The following is a 22,117-nucleotide window of genomic DNA, read 5'->3' on the forward strand; positions in this document are numbered from 1 at the left end:
TAGCCAGGCTGCCAGGAACCAAACAAGCAGCTCCCTACAACATAATTCCTTGTTAGAAGATTTCTATGACAAATATTCCTGGGCCCTGGCATCTCCAATGTCTGGGAATCTTCAAGGTAAAAGCGTTTACTTTTCAGCTTCATTCAATGGTCATTATAGGCCTCAACGTAGGAACACCCCTGATACATGTCTGGACTCAACAGCTTTCCTTTGTCATAGAAAGAGATTCCATTATCTCGTTCTTGTACACTTGACTCTGAATCTAGACATATGTAGATCAGACTGCCAATTTCTGCATTGTGAAACTGGAAATGGACCTCTCTCACCAGGTACATTTTCACTGGTTTCTTCATTTCATTTGTTTTCGTCCTTGTCTAAGTTTGGCATCCTGGAACTGACTCTCTAGACCACACTGGCCTCAAACGCAGAGATCTATTTGACCCTGCCTTCCTAATGCATGATGAATCCACAAGGCACCATGCCCAGCCCTAAACTTTCTTTAATTCCTTTTCATACATTGAAAGCTCAATGGGTGAAGTCTTACCCTTAGTCAACACTGCCTTTATTTCACTTAGGATGATTTTTTTTTCTTTAAACTTTTTTCCTAGTGCTTCTTTTCTCCTCAAACAGTATATTTTGTACTTTTTCCTGTTGAGCTGGCTACTTTTCATGGTCGATATGCATCAGTGACTACTGATAACCATATGACATAGTCAACATTAGACAGTTTTAAAATCTTTTTTGCTTAGCCATGGTGGTGATGGTGCACACCTTTAATTCCAGTACTTAAGGAGGCAGAGGCGGGTGGATATCTGTGAGTTTGTGGCCAGCCTTGTCTACAAGAGCTCCAGAACAGGCTTCTAAGCTATAAGATGAAACAAAAACACAAACAAAAACAAAAACAAATAAATGATAAAATCTCTTTTGCCCAAGCTGCTAATATATAATTCTTCAAACCTTAGGCAGAGTTTTTGCACAAGGGAAGAAAGCAGTCATTTTTCTCCAATATATTACAAGAATGGTATCTAGGCTGCATAGTAATAATTCTTTTCCTCGGAAACATGTTCAGTCAGCCCCCTCAGTTCTATTCACCCTCAATACCAGTGCTGTTTATGCCCCTACTAGAATGACTCATTAAGCTCCACTTAATACAGTCAATTGCTTTCCTAGTAAAAAGTCCTGAAGTGTTCCAAAATCTTCCAAACAAAAACATAATCTGACCTGTCACAGAAATACAGAAGATTTTGGTACCCACTTCCTTTTTAATATTGCTGTTTTTAACTCTGGAGTTTTAAAGTGCTGCTTTACATGTCTATGACTTTATGCACAGACTATGCACTATAAAAATAACCTGAGCCATATAGGTTTTTTAACTGCAAGTTAAAGTTGCCATAACACACACATACACACACATCATATAGCTAATTAGAAAACCTAATTATATATAATTAATTAATATATATAATAATTAAGTAATATAATAAGTATAATTTCATTCAAAGGCTCTACAGGACTGCTGCTAATTTTAGTTGAAAAGAAACACATTGTGAAACATATAATTACTTATTTTAACATATTTATATACACACTGTTTACTGAGTAGAGACTATATAAAATAATAAAGTTCCAAACAAAAAAAGTGCCAAAGTTCTATGATAATGTTAATTATTATTAAGTATTCAAATTATTTTTACAAATAAAATTGTTCGCTATAACAAAAAAGAAAAATGAAAACAAGTTTAGGAGCTATATTGTTCTACATTCTATTTCAATATATTATAGTTTCCTACTTGTTTTTTGTGTATCTTGTTAAGTATTTTCAAAGAGAAATTTAATATCCAACTTTTCCTTGTCTCTGTCTATATTAATAATGTAGAGAAAACAGAAGGTCAGCGAATGGCTAGATAAAATGTCCTACAAAATAAAGATTTTAGAGATTGTTAAAAATTCAAGTAAACAGAGTGATATATTACATGCAAATTCAGTTGTATATTAGGAACTTAGCAGCTTTAATGTAATATATTATTTAAATAATATCTGGGCAGTTTATGCAAAGTGTTGTCAAATTCAAATCAATATTTCTCACAAATTAAATATATAAAATAAATCATACATGCAAGTACACAATATAATTTTTTAACAAATAAATGCTATCAATGGTGAATATTTTAATTACTTCGAAACATTCATACTGCTATACACTATTTTCATTGTAAATTAATTAAGATGTTTGAAAAAACTTGTAAATAGTAATAAATCCTCATGATACAATACCTGAGCACATATAATGGTAAAAATTAACTTGGTTTCAAACCATGCTGTTCACTTTTTATATATGATTTTATTAAAATCATAATGCAAAGATATATTTGTCAAAATCACCTGAGTTTCTTGAAAGCCAATACAGATCACCTCATAAAATATTGAATAAATATAATTAAACGAAAAAACTGATTTCCTAATAAAAGAGCCAACATAGAATGCTTAGAATGCTTTTTATGTTGCTGTAAAACAAGTCAGCAATAATTGATAGCTCTACAATACATGCTCCTGTTATCACCTTATGAGTCATGGGTTAAAGCACAGGGTAACTAAATCCTCTGCATAACCTCCCTTCACGGTGATGTGAAGCAGAAAGCCAAAGATATATTATTAACTCTGAAAATGGATCCATTTTCCACACTTACTAGATTTTTTAGAAGATTCCAGTTCATGAGTTATAAAGGAAGATTTTTTTACTCAAGATCCTTTGCAATTCTAGCAGACTTCCTCAGATTTCCTACATATGAATTTTATAATTTCGCAGTTCCAGTCTTCAAATCTTATAGGAACAGAACATAAGAGTGACTAATTTGGTCTTAAATAACACAACCAAATCAAGCTGCAGAAATTTTAATCATATTCCACAAGTCATGCACACTCAGGTTGTACATTGTAGGAAAGGAATCTTACAAAGCACCTTTGTAGTCTCTTCTGTTTAGTAACCAGTTATATAGGCTAAAGATAATACATAGAGATTATTACTCAACTCTAGGGGAGTATAATATACAAAAATTTAGGATGCGTTTTCTCAAATTATTACAAAACTTGATGAGCTTTGAAATAAATTTAACAGAATATTTTAATAGACTTTTTATGTATTTTATATTTCTTTTAGCACATAAATATCAAACTATTAGCTGAAAAAACTTGAATTTGCTACACCAAATCAGAAACTACACACAAACACACATTTTATATAAGTTATTATCACTTAAAAACTGATGCAAGCTGAAAATTGTAGTTATATAAAGGTAAAATATAAAGCTAGCCGGGTGGCGGGAAGTGGCCCACCACTTCTTATTACTACAAGGGCAAGCAATCTAGGTTAAGAATCTCTAAACATAAACTAGAATAATAGTCATGACTCACTTAAAAATTAAATCTGTCTTTGGAGTTGGATAATGGCTCTGCCTCTAAATCAAAGCATGTTGTTGAAACAAAAATTCAGAGTTTCTGTCTCATTTCAGAAGCCATGTTATTGGACTGAAAAAAGAAAGAATTTAGAAAAAGAATTACTTTTCTTCATACCTATTTTCGTCTCTATTGTACCTTTCATTGAATACAGTCTGTATAAATAATGTTTAAGTTTTCCACAATGAACAATAAATTTTTCTACAGTAATCTTTGAAGTTTCCAGGAAAAAGATGGGGTCCCACAACAACAACAACAACAACTCCACCTAATTACGATGATGTCATGATCCTGATAACTTTAATATAAGACCTGTTTTGGGTACCAGCTTCTCAAGATGGTTCCAACTTGGTTTGCTGAAATAGTGACTTTTTTATAATGCTCTGGCCATCTTAAGTTTTATTGAATATGTTCCTATTTTCCTCTATAATATTTTTATACCTAGGCAAAGTTATTTTGTCATATCCTATGCATACACGTTTCTACCTCTGCTTAAGTTCAATATGCATTTCTACCTCTGATCAAGATATTTATATACTGTTTACATTTTTAGTTTATTGTCCTCATTTGTTGCACAATTGTTTAAAGATTGTTTAATATTCTAATATGAAGTCTTAGTCTTTAAGTTATATAGGTATTAAGAATTATAGGTCAACAGTCATCCATGTTTGTCATACTTATAATTAGACTAATCAGGTTCTTTAGATATGTAGAGATTGTATTCTACATAGATAAGTAATCTGCAACCACTTCAAAGAGCTGTCAAAAATGGCATTTGAATAAGTGAGTTCATTTGAGTTCTCTTGACATGAGACACAATTGCTTCTGACAGCACCGATCTATTCCTGAGAGAATGTTGAGCACTGAAGACACTCCACTGGGAGCTTGTTTTCTTCTTGACAAAACTGTCCTTTGGGCAATGAACTGCCCATGCATCAACCAATGACATAATACATGATGTCCAGACAGGACAAGCAGGGTACAAGAAAAAAGACTGTCAAATCTTGCCAAGACAAGGAAAGACAGTTTTGAAAAATTTACTGCCTCTGAAAATGGTCTGTCAGCTTTAGCCAAAGTTGGTTGCTCCAATGTTGCAAATTAGACTTTGGGTGATTGCCCAGGTAGCCAGTTGTCTCTGTCATTTGTTGTACATTTTAGAAGTTGCTTGATTGCACTTTTTGTTTACTCTAGTTATATTATTTCCCTTCTCAGGTCTTCTATGGGGTTGAAGACTAGGGAGTTGTAGTTACTTTTCTCTCATGTCTTGGCCAAGTTATTTATAAAAAGGCAAACTCCTTATGCTAGAATAATTATTGAAGCATTCATCGCATGTTTTTTTTTGCTTGATATTGATTATTCTGGTTGTAATTCTAATTTATATACTAGGTATTTTCTTTTATTGTATATAATTTTGTATTAGGATTAGAACTCTCTTATTTAAACAAAAGGGGGAGGTGCTGTTTGAATTCCTACAGCCAGTAGTCTTTATGTTACCCACCCACTTTGGCATGGCCTCTTATACTATAAATGCTGATGTAAAGTATGCATTCCCTCTCTCTTCTGGCTGTGGGATTCAGTTGCTGTTCCCTGTTGTTGTTGTTTTTTTTTTCTGTTTTGTCACTTTTATTTTGAGGGTTTTATGAGAAGTTGTTACACTACCAGACAGGTATCAGCTTTATTCCTAAACTTTCATCTACTGTGAATAAATTAATAGATTTATTAATTTTTTATTATTATTTTTGTTTATTTTTTTAGTTGTTGAAAAAAATTTCCGCCTCCTCCCCATTTCCCATTTCCCTTCCCCACCTCCCACACATCGCCCCTCCCTCCATTCTCCTCCCTCTTCCCCCTCCTCCCCACTCCATTCCTCCTCCCTCTGGAGAATGAAGAGCAGTCCAGATTCCCTGCCCTGCGGGAAGTCCAAGGTCCTCCCACTTCTATCCAGGTCCAGGAGGGTGAGCATCCAAACAGGCTAGGCTCCCACAAAGCCAGTTCATGTATTAGGATCGAAACCTAGTGCCATTGTCCTTGGCTTCTCATCAGCCTTCATTGTCCGCCATGTTCAGGAAGTCCGGTTTCATCCCATGCTTATTCAGTACCAGTCCCGCTGTTCCCTGTTTGAGCAGAGGACTGAGATCTGTGAGTCCACTCCTAAATAAATAACCATTTATTATACTCAATTCTGAGCTAGTGTGGGTGTTTTTTTAGCATCCATCTTCATCCTTTTATCTTCATGTGTCTGTCTTGAATTCTAATTATAATAATAATTATACTGTTCTGCTTGGATTCTTTGAACACCTATGATTATTATTTATTATCATATATGTGTTTACTACTCTAAAGTGACAAGCTAAAATTACAGAATATTATTCAATGGAGCACTAACAGCTTTCCCACAAGATGGATGGTGATGCCTCTCTTAAATTTTCATGATTTTTATAATTTCTTGTTTGTGTATTTCATGAACACATCAAATGTAACAGTTGGACATCTGGGAAATAATGTGGTACTAAATAAGACTATTAAGCATGGACAGGAAAGATGACCGAGTTTAAAGAGCATTGACTGCTCTTCCAGAAGTCCTGGATTCAAATCCCAGCAACCACATGGTGTCTCACAACAATCTGTAGTGAGATATGATGCCCTCTTTTGGTATGCAGACAGAAGAGTGTAACACAACAAATAAATAATTCATTAAAAAAAAAGAACAGTAAGCATAGATAAACAGTGAAAAGAATCATTAAATTTGTGGTTAGTGAATTACAATTGTTACAAAAATAACGAATAGATAATTAAAACTAAAGTGGTTTTTGCTACAGAGATAAAAATAAATACTTTTGTACTTATAAACCAAAATCTTCATGAAATTTTGACTTCAAATAATGTAGCTTCAAGCAGTGGGATCAGGCCCTGTCCCTGGTACTTGAGCTGGCTTTTAGAAACCTATTCCCCATGTTGGGTTGCCTTGCCCTGTCTTAATGCAGGGGGAGAAGCTTGGTCCTACTCACCTTTGTTGAAGCCCATGGGAGGCTTGCCCGTTTTTGAAATGAGATGAAGGAAGAGTGGATATGGTCATAGAAGGGAAAAAGGAGGGGCATTGAGAGAGAGGAAAGGAACAGAAGAGAGTAAGGAGGGGAAACTGTCATCAGTATGTAAAATAAATAAAGAATTTAATTTATAAATTTTAAAAATGTAATATAAAACATGAAAATCTTAAAGAAATCATTATTCAGATAAGCTTTTAATAAAATGGTATGTTCTCTTAAGGTTAAATGTAGTAGTATGAGCGGCGGCAGGACTGCGTCCCCAAAACCCCAGCCGCCTGCTCCGGCTAGCTTATGCCCCGAAATAATTACACAGACACTGTATTCATTTAAACACTGCTCTGGCCCTTAGCTCTAGCCCTTACTGGCTAATTCTCACATATTAATTTAGCCCATTTCTAATCATCTGTGTAGCGCCCCTAGGTGCGCTTACCGGGAAGATTCTAGCCTAAGTCCATCCTGGGTCGGAGCTTCATAGCGTGCGTCTTCCCTGGAGCAGGTAGCATGGCGTCTCTCCTGCGTCTGCTCCGGAGAGCAGAGCTGTGGAGTCTGACCTCACTTCCTCTTCCTCCCGGCATTCTGTTCTGTTTACTCCACCCACCTAAGGGTGGGCCTATCCAATGGGCCTAGCAGTTTCTTTATTGCTTAGCTAATGAAATCAACAGATTGATATGACACTCCCACATCAGTTAAAAGGTGAGAAATTAATGAAACGACTACTCCTAATTTCTATTGGAATCCCATGGCTCTTTTATTGTGTTAAAAATATAAAATATTGTGGGGTACCTAATCTCAGTTGTCAGCATGAAACATCTAGGAAAAAGGAAACTCAGGTGAAAAATTGTCCAGATCACGTTAACCTAATGCTCCGTCTATGAGGCATTTTGGTTAATTGCTAACTAATATTGGATATCTGAGCCTGCTGTGGGTTGTAACATCACTAGGCTTGTGGACCTTGGCGCCAAGAGAAAAGGAGCTGAAAAGAGCAGGGAGCAAGCTAGTAAGCAGTTTTCTGATGTTTCTGTTTCAACATACCACTCTCGGTTCTTGCCTTGATTTCCCTGATGATGGGCTATAATAACTAAGCTATATAATAAACCTTTTCCTTCCCCAGTTGCTTTTGGGAAGTATTTTATTGTGATAACAAAAAATAGAAAAGGTTATAACTTTAGAGTCTAAAGCTACGAATCCTTTGCAAGCTCATTAGCATAAGGTTCCTATTATAGCTGACTCAATTTTGATGAATTCCTTAAATTGAACCAACAAGAGCAGATTTTATTGTTTAGAAAGAGTAGTGTTACACACATGTGTGTGGGATGCATTTTCGTGTCCTTGCTATTTAGCAAGACTTTGATGAGTCTTAGTGCAGCTGTCAAAGCAAGTGCAATGATGAATAGCTTCTCGACACTAAGGAGGAAGCATCAGGGTCTTTGGGTAATCAGGTAGGCTGGAGTAACTCAGCATTTTCCGAAAACTCTCAGAAACAATGACTTTTATCTGAAGATATTGTTCTATAATGTTAGCAGTCCTGGAACATTCAAGGCATAGATTTGAAAATTTCACAGCAAAATCTGCTTTAGTTATCATACTGATCTATTACAAGTCACCAATTGGTCATTTAAAGAGAGAAATTATATCATTGGCTTACATTTCAGAACAACTTTTATTTGAATTGTCCATGCCTTTAAAAATCATGATTCCATAGGGAAGAATTATATTCATTCCTAACAGGGTTCTGTGAGGTTAATTTTAAATCTATGAAAAAAGAATTACATCTTATAAAAATGACTCCAAAATAAAATGTACTGTTCTGGTAGTTACTGTCATTGAAGCAGAAAAGTTTAAAAAATGGAATTAAAAGACTTCATTGAAATCAATCTTCTTTTTCAAAAATTTACAGAATAATTTGATTTGTAAATATTTATTCTTTTCACCATTTGATTTGGAGATACAGCTAACTGGAAGCAGTTTACATTTCTAAAATCTTTCAGAAGTGATTAAAGAATTGAAGTCCTTTTTAGATTTTATAAGTTATTTGAAATATCAAGAAAGTGCTTACTTCTATCCAAAAATATTCTTTTTTTTTTGCTACTTGTGAATAATTTTAGATGCTTCTTATATTTCTGAAAATTTTAATCTCAGTTTTGGAATTTTCAAAATATGAATGAAATTATAATAACAATAAGAAGAAATTACATTATGTCACATAACTTTACCTTATTCATACATTTTATAGCATCAATTATAATGATCTGATGGTCATAATACTGAATTATTTTATATTAAAGTATTATTATTTTTAATATATTTACACAAATGTCTGAACCTAGACACATAGAAAGGATAAATCAATGGTATTTTATTAAAATTCATTAGCAGATACTGATAACAATGTTCACGGTTATAAGTAGTAGTTATTTTTGTTCTAATGAGAAAACGTCATGCCCAAAGACAACTTAAGTGAGGGAGGGTTTATTCTCTTTATGGTTTCAGAGATTTTGAGCCCTTTATGTTGAGGACCAGCATGGCAGCAGCTGGTAGGCATGGCAGCAAAATCAGAAGTCTGGGAGCATATCCTGAACCGTAAGCACAAAGCAGCACAAAATACCTGTAGTATTAAAGGCTTTCTTAGTTCAAAGCCCTCTACCAGTGACACACTTCCTCCCGCAATGTTGTATCACATTTCAAACCTGTCACCAAGTTGAGACTGTGTTCAGACATCTGAGAATTTTTTTGGTATTCATTCAAACTACCACATTATAATTAAATAATAAATATTTTTAAAAATTTATTTGGGAAATATTTTATTATTTTATATAATTTACAAATAATAAATGCTTTTATCTATTAAATATGTGAAAATGTGTTTAACTTCATTTTTTTTTATTTTTTTTTAAATTTATTTATTTATTAAAGATTTCTGTCTCTTCCCCGCCACCGCCTCCCATTTCCCTCCCCCTCCCCCAATTAAGTCTCCCCCCAGCCCGAAAAGCAATCAGGGTTCCCTGTCCTGTGGGAAGTCCAAGGAACCCCCACCTCCATCCAGGTCTAGTAAGTTGAGCATCCAAACTGCCTAGGCTCCCACAAAGCCAGTGCGTGCAGTAGGATCAGAAACCCATTGCCATTGTTCTTGAGTTCTCAGTAGTCCTCATTGTCCGCTATGTTCAGAGAGTCCGGTTTTATCCCAGGCTTTTCCAGACCCAGGCCAGCTGGCCTTGGTGAGTTCCCAATAGAACATCCCCATTGTCTCAGTGTGTGGGTGAACCCCTCGCGGTCCTGAGTTCCATGCTCGTGCTCTCTCTCAGTATGGCGGTTTCTCAGGAAATTCGGGATCAACTTACCCCTGGACCCAGCAATACCACTCTTGGGAATATACCCAAGAGAGGCCTTATCATACAACAAAAGTATATGCTCTACAATGTTCATAGCAGCATTGTTTGTGATAGCCAGAACCTGGAAACAACCTAGATGCCCTTCAATGGAAGAATGGATGAAGAAAGTATGGAATTTATACATATTAGAGTACTACTCAGCAATAAAAAACAAGGACTTCATGAATTTTGCATACAAATGGATGGAAATAGAAAACACTATCCTGAGTGAGGTAAGCCAGACCCAAAAAGAGGAACATGGAATGTACTCACTCATATTTGGTTTCTAGCCATAAACCAAGGACATTGAGCTTATAATTAGTGATCCTAGAGAAGCTAAATAAGGAGAACCCAAAGAAAAACACATAGGCATCCTCCTGAATATTAACCTTCAGCAAGCGATGAAAGGAGACAGAGACAGAGACCCAAATTGGAGCACAGGACTGAAATAACTTCATTTTTTATTAGGGAACTGGGAGTGAAAGCGAAACAAACATGTGCCATTATTGTTTCTTTTTTTTTTTTATAGACAAGCTTTGTCTGTGTAGTCATGGCTATCCTGGAACTCACCAATCTAGCTTCAGGCTATTCAGAGATCATTCTGCCTCTGCTGCATGAGTGCTGTAATTAAAGGCAAATGCCACCATGCCCGAATGTCATATGTCATTTTAAACATGTAGAATGGTCAGTAAAAAATGAATTTTATTTGTTGATATTAGTTCTTTGAAAGTTAGCCATATCTAAATAAACCATCCATGGTTTTAGCAAAGAAACATTGGCGGAAAGAATCTATGTCAACTTACACTCTCAGGTACCAATCCAACAATGAGTGAATTCAGAATAGGAACTCAGGCCAGGTTTTACAATTTTGTGCTGTTTAAAAGTTTAGTCTTTTTAACATATTCAGTTTGTTATGCCCAAATCCTCGAAGTCCCCGCCAAAGCCAACAAGGAGTCCCTTATGTAAAAGCAAAGAGCCTTTATTTTATGCAAGTTTGCAAACTCGAACTCTCTGCATGTCTAATGTATTAAAATAAATGGAGAGCCCCAAGCTCAGTTAGAATAGGGTTTTATAGTAGTAAAGGTGGGGGTGAGGTTATTTTTGAGGTTTAGGACTCCTGATTAGCTGACATTTGTCTAGGGGTGTACTGGTGAGTGTGTACTGGCAGGCTGTCCTATCTAGAGTGGTTGGAATGTTAGGCATTTTCTTTGGATGGTCTGTTTTTCGTTGGTGCTCAGGTAATCTCAGTTTGTGGTTTTTCCTGAAACAGGCACTGCTCCAGGGTAAACTACTGAAACCCAGGCCTCTTGTTAAATTTATCAGTCCCTGTGGAGGGATACTTTGCTCAGTTTAATTACAGGGGGGAAGATCTTGGTCCTGCCTCAAGTGCTGTGGCAGATTTGTTGACTCACCATGGGAGGCCTCATCCTCTTTGAGGAGTGGACAGGGGGTAGCATGCCAAGAACATGGGCAGACAGAGAGGATAGCAGAGAGAGGTAACTGGGATTGGTATGTAAAATAAGAATGCCTTTGCAGGGAAAATAAAAGGTAAAAAAGTTTCTAACCTATCATTTGTCTTATAATTTATTTATCATCTCTCTAAAACTCCAAAGTCTCTACAAAACTCCAAGTTCTCTTTAAAATTTAAAGTGTCTCAACTGTAGATTTCTGTACTCACTGTTAGGATTCCCTCAAATGGATCAAGTCATACAACTGCATTGTATATGAAGCAATTAGGTGAATTTCTGCAGATTCACTGGTTGTTGGATCAATCACTATGAGCCCCCAACAGCCCAGCTTAGTTGATTCTAGGAGTTTCCTTTTGTTATCCTTGACTCCTCCAGATCTAACAATCCGTTCTCCATGCTTTCTGCAGGATTTCCTGAGCTCTGCCTATTATTTGACTGTGGATCTGTATCTGTTTCCATCAATTGCTGGATGACGCCTCTCACGACATCAGGGGTAGGCAACAATATCACTAGGCATCATCATATTGACCTTTCATCCTCCAGTATTGTTTGGTTCTACATTAGGTCTCTGGGTCACCCTGGATCCTGGTGCTCCAGGCAGTGCCAGAGGTGAACTCATTCTCCTGGCATGGATTTGAAGATAAGAGCAGGCATTGGTTGCCATTACTTCGTTTTTTAGGCCACCCTTATCCCAACACATTCCATAGGTAAGACAGACTGTTGGTAGCAGAAAGAGTCGTCAGTAGTTTCACATATGAAAGGGTATCCAGCTATTTAAAGATTAACTATTAATTTCACATCCATGGTGATCTTTCTCAGAGAATAGTCATCATGTGTGTAGAGATAAAAGTATTGCAGTAATTAATTAATTAAACCATGATTGATGAAGACTGAATTACTAGAGATGAAAGAGTTACCACAGTTTTCCACAAAAAGATGATACACTACTAAGATGAAATTCTTATTCCTAAAAAATAGGGGGGTTCCCCTCGCCCGGCAGGCTCAGGAGCAGCAGCAAGCTGAAGCCACCGGCAGAATTCTCAATGCCCGGTAGTTGTGAGCAGAACCATGGACACAGAAAAGTAGCCATAAAAGCAGCTGCTAGCCCCGAAGAGACGGTCGGTCTTCTGTCCGGGGGCTGGCTGGCAGAGCCGCCATGCAATAAGCAGCTACAGTTTCCCACCAGCGGGAGGGCATGTGCAGCACAGGCGCACAGGTGGTGGCGGCGGTAACAGACACATAGACACAAAAGATAGGCATAAAGGTAACATATTTATTATAGAAAAGAGAAAGAGAGAGAGAGAGAGAGAGAGAGAGAGAGAGAGAGAGAAAGAGAGAGAGGAGAAAAGAGAGGAGGCAAAGCCGTGTGTACACCGGGAGAGAGAGAGAGAGAGAGAGAGAGAGAGAGAGAGAGAGAGAGAGAGAGAGAGAGAGAGAGAGAGGAGAAAAGAGAGGAGGCAAAGCCGTGTGTACACCGGGAGAGAAAACAGGTAGAGAGAGCGATGGCGAGTGGAGGTCAGAGGTAAAAAAGGAGTGGGCATGGCTAGGGCAGGGACTGAAAAAATAACAGAAATGTATCTCCGAAACTCAAAAAATTTAACAGCATTCCTTACTATCTAATATAAAACATAATATTAAACCTCTTAATTATCTTATAAGCCAAAATATAAAATATAAAGAAATGGGATTTACAGAAGTAGTCTGTAATTCTGTGAAATATTTTGGAAGTCACAAATAAGTGCTTCATTGATTTAAGCAAAATGGACCATCAAAACTCTATGGTTTCTTATCTGAGAGACCATCACAAGGAATAAAATTGAATGGGAGAATAAGTATACACTTGAACCCTTGGTGTGGAACGATAACATTCTGAGATCCAGTTAATGGCTTCTTCTGATTAGTTAGAATTAGGGCTCAGTTTAGGCCATCAAAAATTATGTCACTAATATATTAATTCTAAATAAAAGGGCTACCAGTTAAAAACATATCAAGCAGTCAAAGAAATTAAATCATGAAACAAGGTATGTTATAGAGAATGCTTAAGATTGTACTGTGTCAGATATATCCCAATTGAATAAAACATAAAACTCACCATTTTAGCTCCCTTAATGTGTATTATTTTGTATAAATAAGTGTATTATAAATGCACACTTGTCATAATAGCCCAGCTATGAAATTCATCATTCCTACACTGATTTTTTTTCCTCATGCAATCATGTTCATCATGATCCCATTTGACTGACTCCCTTATTTGCATTTTTGTTTACGTGAAAGTGGAGGCAATAGAGTTTGTTTCTTTGTTTCAGTGTTTAAGAGATTTGATAATTTTGGTATGGGATGTTCTGAGTTCTTTGTAAAAGTCATGGGAGTGCATTGACTGCTTATTCCACCTCTTCCTCTTGTTTTATGATTATGTATGATGCTCATAAATCTGTGATGACTGAAGCAACTAAGTGTAACTGAACAGCCAAAGGAAATAGATTTTATCATATCCCTCAGAAAAAAAACCTCTGTCAATTTAAATAGAAAATTTATTCTTATTGGAAATTTGCATTTTATCTTTGTAATATGTTCTACTATTCATTTTAAATTCATGATATTTGAAGAAAATTCACTTCTCATTTCAAACCTCATATTGAATTGATAAATGTCAAGATGATGGTAAAATCAGTATCTTTATCTCTCTAAAATGATATCTGATACAATAACTTTAATACTACGTTTTGTATATACTTATTTTAAAGTCTCTTCAGCTTATTTCTAGGTATATAAAATTGTTCATCTAAAAGGACATTTATGGTGTAGAACAAGGTCTTTGTAGATACAATCTCCTGTGTCTTGCTCTTGGTGGCTCTTTTCCATTGTTACATTGGAACTATCCTTAGGTACCAGTGAGAGTATCACACAATAGATTTCTAATTTAAATCTGACAGCAATGACAGCAGCCTGCAAGCTGAATATCAGGCAACATGTTCTGCAAAGCCAGTAGTTACAATGTCAAAAAACCATCATAGAGTTAGACATAAAGCCTAAAATAGTTGCTGAGTGTATCATGTATTTTGCAAAGTTTTAGTGCCTTTTAGTGCTGGAGTTCATGATACACTAGTAGGGTATAGATTTTCATGTTCATCACATAAATAAGGCTTTTATTCATTTAACTGTTTCATCTAATATTTTTAAATTATATGTAAATATAATAGCATTCTTATAAGAGATACTGTAAGAAAGTGGATATGTATCAAATAAGGATTATAACAAAGTATGTATTATATATTGTAGGAATATATGCTGATAATTGTCATAATATAATTGGGTTAGTTATTGGAGCTTTGCTAATAAATAGGAATCCCCACTCTTTTTATGACAGATCTGCCACATAAAAAATAATTATTCTAGTAATAACCTTGATTAATATTTTTATAAAGAAAATTATGACACTCTGTATTAATTGAAGAAGCACGAAGACTGATAGTGAGTCTGGACTTTAATAAAAACAATTCAATGGTATTAAATATAATATTTTATAATTTTAATGAGCATGTTATGTTCTCTAATGGGGGCTGGAGAGATGGCTCAGCGGTTAAGAGCATTGCCTGCTCTTCCAAAGGTCCTGAGTTCAATTCCCAGCAACCACATGGTGGCTCACAACCATATGTAATGAGGTCTGGTGCCCTCTTCTGGCCTGCAGGGATACACACAGATATAACATTGTATACATAATAAATAAATAAATATTTTAAAAAAACTTATTTAAGTGTCAGAAAGTGAGTGTATTTGGGGCATAGGATTGTAAAGAAGATTGTGGTATACTTACCTGGATTTAGAATTGCCTGGTAAGCAAATCTTTGTAAGAATGTTTCCATAGCAACCAGGCTAATAAAAGAAGATCCACCCTGATGTGGACATCACAGTGCCTTGGGCTGGATCCTCAGAGTAAGAACAGAGGAAAACATGTGAGAAGTCCCTGGTGGCTTAGTTTCTCACACTTTGATGGACTACTCACACAAACCATAAAATGAAAGAAACTTTTGCTTCATAAAATCATGTGTTTGGTCACAAAGAGTAATAGCTAACAGGAGGCTATTAAGTTTGAGTGATACCCTCAGTAAACTGCTTTCTAATGTGACTGGTTTCCTTAGAAAGAAAAGCATTTATGAAGATGCTATCCCCAAGCCAATGAGTGAAATCCAGAACATTATGTATGGTCTTAGATATGCTATAATACACTTTAAAAGGACTTGTTTTCAGAAACTTAATCTTTTTCTTTTTTTTTTTTTTTAAGAATCCAACGCTCAAAGCTGGGCGGTGGTGACGCACGCCTTTAATCCCAGCACTCGGGAGGCAGAGGCAGGCAAATCTCTGGGAGTTCGAGGCCACTCTGGTCTATAAGAGCTAGTTCCGGGACAGGCACCAAAGCTATAGAAAAACCTTGTCTCAAAAAAAAAAAAATCCCACCTTAAGATATTTTGTTATAGCCTCTCTAACAGGTCTAAGCCATGTGTAAAGACTGATAAAAGATCATGTTCAGCACAATTATTAAAAGAAGTAGAATTTTAATTCAAAACATAGTTCACTTAAAAATCCAACTTCCTGTTTGCAGAAAACATGCATGAAAATAAAAATAAATAAATAGAATTTTATATTTTATCTGGAATATTATTATTAGCTGAGCTAGCAATATTAAGAAAAATTTTTGATGAATTATTCCAATGATTTCAATCAAAGGAGAATGCCAAAACAGGGAATCAGAATGTACTACTTTTTTTCGCACAACCCTACTGGGCTCTCACATAGCTCCCTTTGCTGACTTAATTGTAGTACCGATACAATCCATACTTAATGAAAGCAAATGTATATTTCCTTGACTCTCTCCCTCTCCCTCTCTCCCTCTCCCTCTCCCTCTCCCTCTCCCTCTCCCTCTCCCTCTCCCTCTCCCTCTCCCTCTCCCTCTCCCTCTCCTCTCTCTCTCTCTCTCTCTCTCTCTCTCTCTCTCTCTCTCCTCATCATTTCCTTCCATTGGAAAAACTGAGGAGTTGACAACCACATGAACATTCCTCTCTGTTCAAAAAATACATTTACTCCTAATATCCTTTTCCTCTGGAAAGAGATTGTGTTTAGAAATTTAAAACCTTTAGAGGGGAATGGAATGCTCACCAACCACTAAACCTCTGATACTCAATAAAGAACTTCGTTGGGAATAAAAGTATCACAGAGGAAATAAAACTAACTGAACAAGAGTCTGTTACATAAAGCACATATGTAACCCCTTCATTGCTGTATCAAATGTGAATTCACACTATGGCTTACCAATCATGCATATTTATAAAGCAAAAGAAGCCAACATAAACACGTATCATTCAGTAATTTGACTAGAACATTTTTCTCAATATGTGAAAATTTCAAGATGTGTTAACTAGAATATCCTCATCAAAAATATCAGCATTGCAGTGAGTGTTCAGTTGTAATGTATAGAAAATGAAAGCAATGTTGGCACACATATCTAGTGAAGATGTTAAGATTTGTACTTCATACAAGTAGCATTTTTACAATCAACATGAAATAATGAATTACTCATTTTGTCTTGGTCTTCCAGTTTCTTCACTAAGAAATATCCTTTTGGCATATAAATAAAATTACATCAAAACATTAGACATTTGGACAAATGCAACCAGTGGCTGACTTTTTCTTTATAATCGTTTTGGCCTCATGAAAAAAATTTGCACGTGTGTGTGTATTTGTGTGTGTGTGTTTGTGTGTGTGTAGGTATGCATGTATTTATATATGTATATCAGTATACATTAGTATAAGGTACAATTTTTTTTCTTAAATGAAAACTCAAATGGTTTTGCTAGGCTGAGAAAGTTGTTGAGTTTTTGTAGTTCATTTTTTTGCAGAATTTTTATTATGAGAATGTATTTAAATCACTGTGATATTTTTATTTAAAGATCAGATAGACAACTTTTGTAACTGAGGGAGGTTCTGAATATTGAACTAGCCCCATTTTCTTTTTGTTCACAAATGTCCTCAAATGTCTGGATTCGGTCAAAATCTGTGTTTTCTCTTAATTCTATAGATCTTGTAAGCAAAAGCAAAGATCATTAACTCACATTTAAACTCATAGGTCTGTGCAGTCTCTAATAGTACTTTCTTCACTTGTTTCATTGTGGTAGTTTTATCCAAATTCTGTAGCATTTAAGGGCTTATAAACAGCTTTTACTAAGGTTCATAAGTGTTTAACATTTTAAAGATATGCTTTGCTTGACTATAATGACATGTTTTAATAATGTATTCTAGTACTTCCATGGTTATGCAGTTTGTGTGATCATGCTTGGCAATTGTTAAGATTTTAACAAATTCAAATATGCCCTTGAATAAAATATCCATGAAACAAACATTTTTTTAATAATTAAAATCTTTCAATCATGAAAACTACTTATTTTTTTTTTTATTGATAAAAGGAGGATAAAGAAAAGAGCAAAAAAAAAAAAAAAAAAAAACAAATTTCCACCTCCTCCCACCAGCCTCCCATTTCCCTCCCCCTCCTCCCACTCTTCTCCCCCTCCTCCCACTCTTCTCCCCCTCCTCCCACCCCTCTCCCCTTCCCCCCACTCCTCTCCCCCTCCCTTTCCAGTCCAGAGAGCTGTCAGGGTTCCCTGCCCTGTGGTACGTCCTAGGTCCTCCCCCCTCCATCCATATCTAGGAAGGTGAACATCCAGACTGGCTAGGCTCCCACCAAGCCAGCACATGGCATAGGATCAAAACCGCGTGCCATTGTCCTTGGCGTCTCATCAGCCCTCATTGTTCGCCATGTTCCGAGAGTCCAGTTGCCCAAGCTGAGGTCCCCAGTTAGTTCCCTGGGCAGCTGAGGATAGGGAACCTGAAATGACCCTACCCTAGAGCAATACTGACGAATATATTGCATACCATCCTAGAACTTACATCTGGCGATGGATGGAGATAGAGACAGAGACCCACACTGGAGCACTGGACTGAGCTCCCAAGGTCCCAATGAGGAGCAGAAGGAGTGAGAACATGAGCAAAGATGTCGGGACCACGAGGAGTGCACCCACCCACTGAGACAGTGGAGATGATCTACTGCGAGCTCACCAAGGCCAGCTGGACTGTTACCAGAAAAAGCATGGGATAAAACTACTTATTTTTATGCTCAGTTTTTGTGACTAGGCAGTTATACTAGTCAGAAAGATAAAATTGAAAAGGCAATATTAAATTCAGGAACCAGTTGCTAAACTTCTCAGAATAAGAATAACTTACCAAGCCAGGCAGTGGTGGCACATACCATTAATATCAGCACTTGGAAGGTAGAGGCAGGTGGATCTTTGTGAGTTCAAGGCCAGGCTGGAGCACTGGAATGAGCTCCCAAAGCCCAGATGAAGAGCAGAAGGAGGGAGAATATGACAAAGGAAGTCAGGATCAGGAGGGGTGTCTCCACCCACGGAGACAGTGGGACTGATCTAGTGAGAGCTCACCAAGGCCAGCTGGACAGGGTCTGAACGAGCACGTGATCAATCTGGACTCTCTGAATGTGGCTGAAAATGAGGGCAGACTGAGAAGCCAATGATAATGACACTGGATTTTGATTCTACTGCATGTACTGGATTTTTGGGAGCCTAGTCTGTTTGGATGCATACCTTCCTAGGATGGGGGCGGGGCTTGGACTTCTCACAAGGCAGGGCACCCTGACTTCTCTTAGGAATGGAGAGCGAGGAGGAGGGGGAAGGGAGGAGTGGGAGAGAAATGGGAGGATGGGAGGAGGTGGAAATTTTAAATAAATAAATTAATTAATTAAAAAAAAAGAACAGGAGACAGAAGAGCAGTTCCTGGCTTATAATGAATTCAAAAACTTCATGGTGCAGCCAGTGGGAGACTCTCTGAAAAAATGACTCCACAGTTTGTAGGATTCAGTGTGAAATGAAAATGCAAAGTATCTTGTTAAAAAAAGAATAACAAAGTATTAAAACAAATATGGGGGAAAAAGTAATTTAAAAAAAAGAGGAAAGGAACTTAAGAGGGAAACAGCTTCCTAGGCTTTGCTTTGTGTTGGAAGGAAAGACAGTTAAAGAAAATAAAAAAAACATTCCCTATATGTATGAATTCTAAGAATAAATTCTAAAAATAAAGGGAAACCTTATTTTAAAAAGCTTATGTTAATTCTAATTGCAATGCTTATGTGAGTGCAGGATCAATTGTGAAAAAGAGACACTTGACTCAGATAAAAGAAGTAATAAACAAAAGCATTTCAGCAGAAAGCCATTGGCTTTCATGTCTGAAAACTACATTAGAAATTTAGCTTTATGTAATTTGTAAAATTGTTTCTGTCTATATATAAAACAAATCTAGAAATGAGAGTAAGAAAATGTTGTTCTTTAAGGAATATTTCATATTAAAATTGTCATTAAAGATAAATCCCAAATGAAGACAATTGAAATTCTTAGAAGTATGTTGTTGTAGACTATTATTTTATGGTGTATTACTTTTGTTTATTTTGTAGAACATTTGTCTAATGATAGAAAGATGTGTTACTTTTTATTATGCTGTATTTAACTCTGTGAAGCTTCAATTCTTCACCTGTCTAAAACACCTGATAGTTTAATAAGGAGCTAAATGGTCAATAGCGAGGCAAGAGAAAGAATAGGCAGGGCTATCAGGTGGGGAGAATAAATGGGAGGAGAAATCTAAGATGGAGAGAGGGAAGGACAGGGCAGGCTAACCAAAGCCAAGGTCAACCATGGAGTAAGAGAAAGGTAAAAGCCCAAAGGCAAACGGTAGATGGGGTAGATGGGATAACTTCAGATAAGAAAGGCTGACAATAAACAAGCCAATCTAAGGCTGGGAATTCATAATTAATAATAATGCTCTATGTGTGATGTATTTGGGAGCTGGGTGGTAAGCCCCCAAAGAGCAAACAGCAAAAGAGTAAAACAACCAAAAGCAAGATAATGTCTGGGGGTAATTTTCATTATCAAGGGTTTGTTATTTTTATCACTTTGATTATGTTGCTGAAAAAGTCTGACATGATAATCTAAAGGGGTCCACTTAAATATAAAAAAATTCTTTTCTTTTGCTTGTTTCAAGATTATATATGTTAAAGAATTTCACTACTTGATTTGTTTCTAATTTCTCTCCTAAGAAGGTGTTTCATCCAGTATTTCTTTAAGTATTTCCCCCTTTCCATCTGTCTTTCCTTATATGACTCTATAATTCATGTATGTGCATTTGGGATATTGGCATACAGGGTCTTTATGTTTAAGTTTTTAAAATATGTTCTCTTTCATTTTACTTTAGTTGACTGATCTATCTTTGAATTTGAAAATGCTTTCTGTGTGATTAAGTCTATTGAAGGAAAGAAATTTTTCTTTTAAAAATTTTGTTGGGAAAACATTATGTATATCCACCTGCCAAAGAATAAAACTAGATGCTTTTTTTCATCCTATACAAAAAATTAGACTTGTAAAATTACAAGTGAAAAGAGAGGAGAAAATATCTTTAGAACATATGATTTTGTTTGTTTGCTGGAGACAGGGATTTTCTGTGTATCTCTGGATGTCCTGGGACTAGTACTGTAGACCAGGCCACCTTAAACTCATGGAGATCCTCCTGCCTCTGCCTCCTGAGTGCTGGGATTAAAGGAGTTCACCACTATCATCTGTCCCAGCCTGTACCTGAATATAAGCATTTTTATATGTTACCGGTAGGTTACCCAAAACAATCAAAAATAGGATGGGGAAAATGTGAAATTAATTTTTTTACTATAAGCAATAACAAAATAAGAAATTTAAGCAATGTATTTTTAGATAATAGTTTAAGTTATATACTTACTTATAAATGGCTACTGTCAAAAAAATTAAGCACCTTACATAACTTAATAGTAAATAAAGTGGCAGGGGAACCACAAACAACTCAGCTAATTGATATTAGGCTTGAGTAGATATTTTTCCATAAAATAAATATAAATAGTGAGAAGATATATGAAAGGTATCCAACTCAGTTATTAATAATGACATAGAAGAACAAAATTTTAAATATCTAACACCTGACAGAATGAATATAAATAAAAATAAAAGTAAGAATGTTGACAAGAATGTAAACAAAAATGTAATCCTGTATAATGTTGATGGGGATATCAAATGGAATGATTATTTCAGACTACCCTAAAAATTATTTAATAAGTCAAAAACAATATATAATATCAATCACATTAGCAATCCTACTACTGGAAAAACACCTAAAAAAATAAAATGGACACCTGAAGGAGAATGTTAACAATTATGTTTACTTCAGTATTAGTCCCTGTAAGAAATCCATGAAAACAATTTTCATGTCCACAAGGATGAATGAGAAAAATGTGATAAATTCCGAAGGGAACAGAAAAAAGTTTTCCCTTACTTATTAATACATGAATGAACGTAGAAGCCAATATACTAAATAAATAAATTCAGGGGAAGTGGGAATCAGCTGTCCATTCCTGTATATGTATAGAAGAAATGCAGAGTAGATTTACAAAGTTGTTGCAACAGTTATAGTGCAGAAACCAAAAATCCTGTTTGAAAAATTATAAAGTTCTGATATCTTGTGTGCAATATGAATGGTAGTGAATACATCGATTACTTCGACCATAGCATTCACTGTGAAATGTGTACATGAATAAAGCCAGCATTTTATATTTATTCCTGGAAAATATAATTTATTTTTGTAGATTGAATATTCTTAAATTTGAAAAAAAATGAAATAAAAGTGAAGTTGAAGTAGTTGCATACCAAGA

The sequence above is a fragment of the Microtus pennsylvanicus genome, chromosome 15 (genome assembly GCF_037038515.1).
Source record: "Microtus pennsylvanicus isolate mMicPen1 chromosome 15, mMicPen1.hap1, whole genome shotgun sequence".
Lineage (NCBI taxonomy): Eukaryota > Metazoa > Chordata > Mammalia > Rodentia > Cricetidae > Microtus > Microtus pennsylvanicus.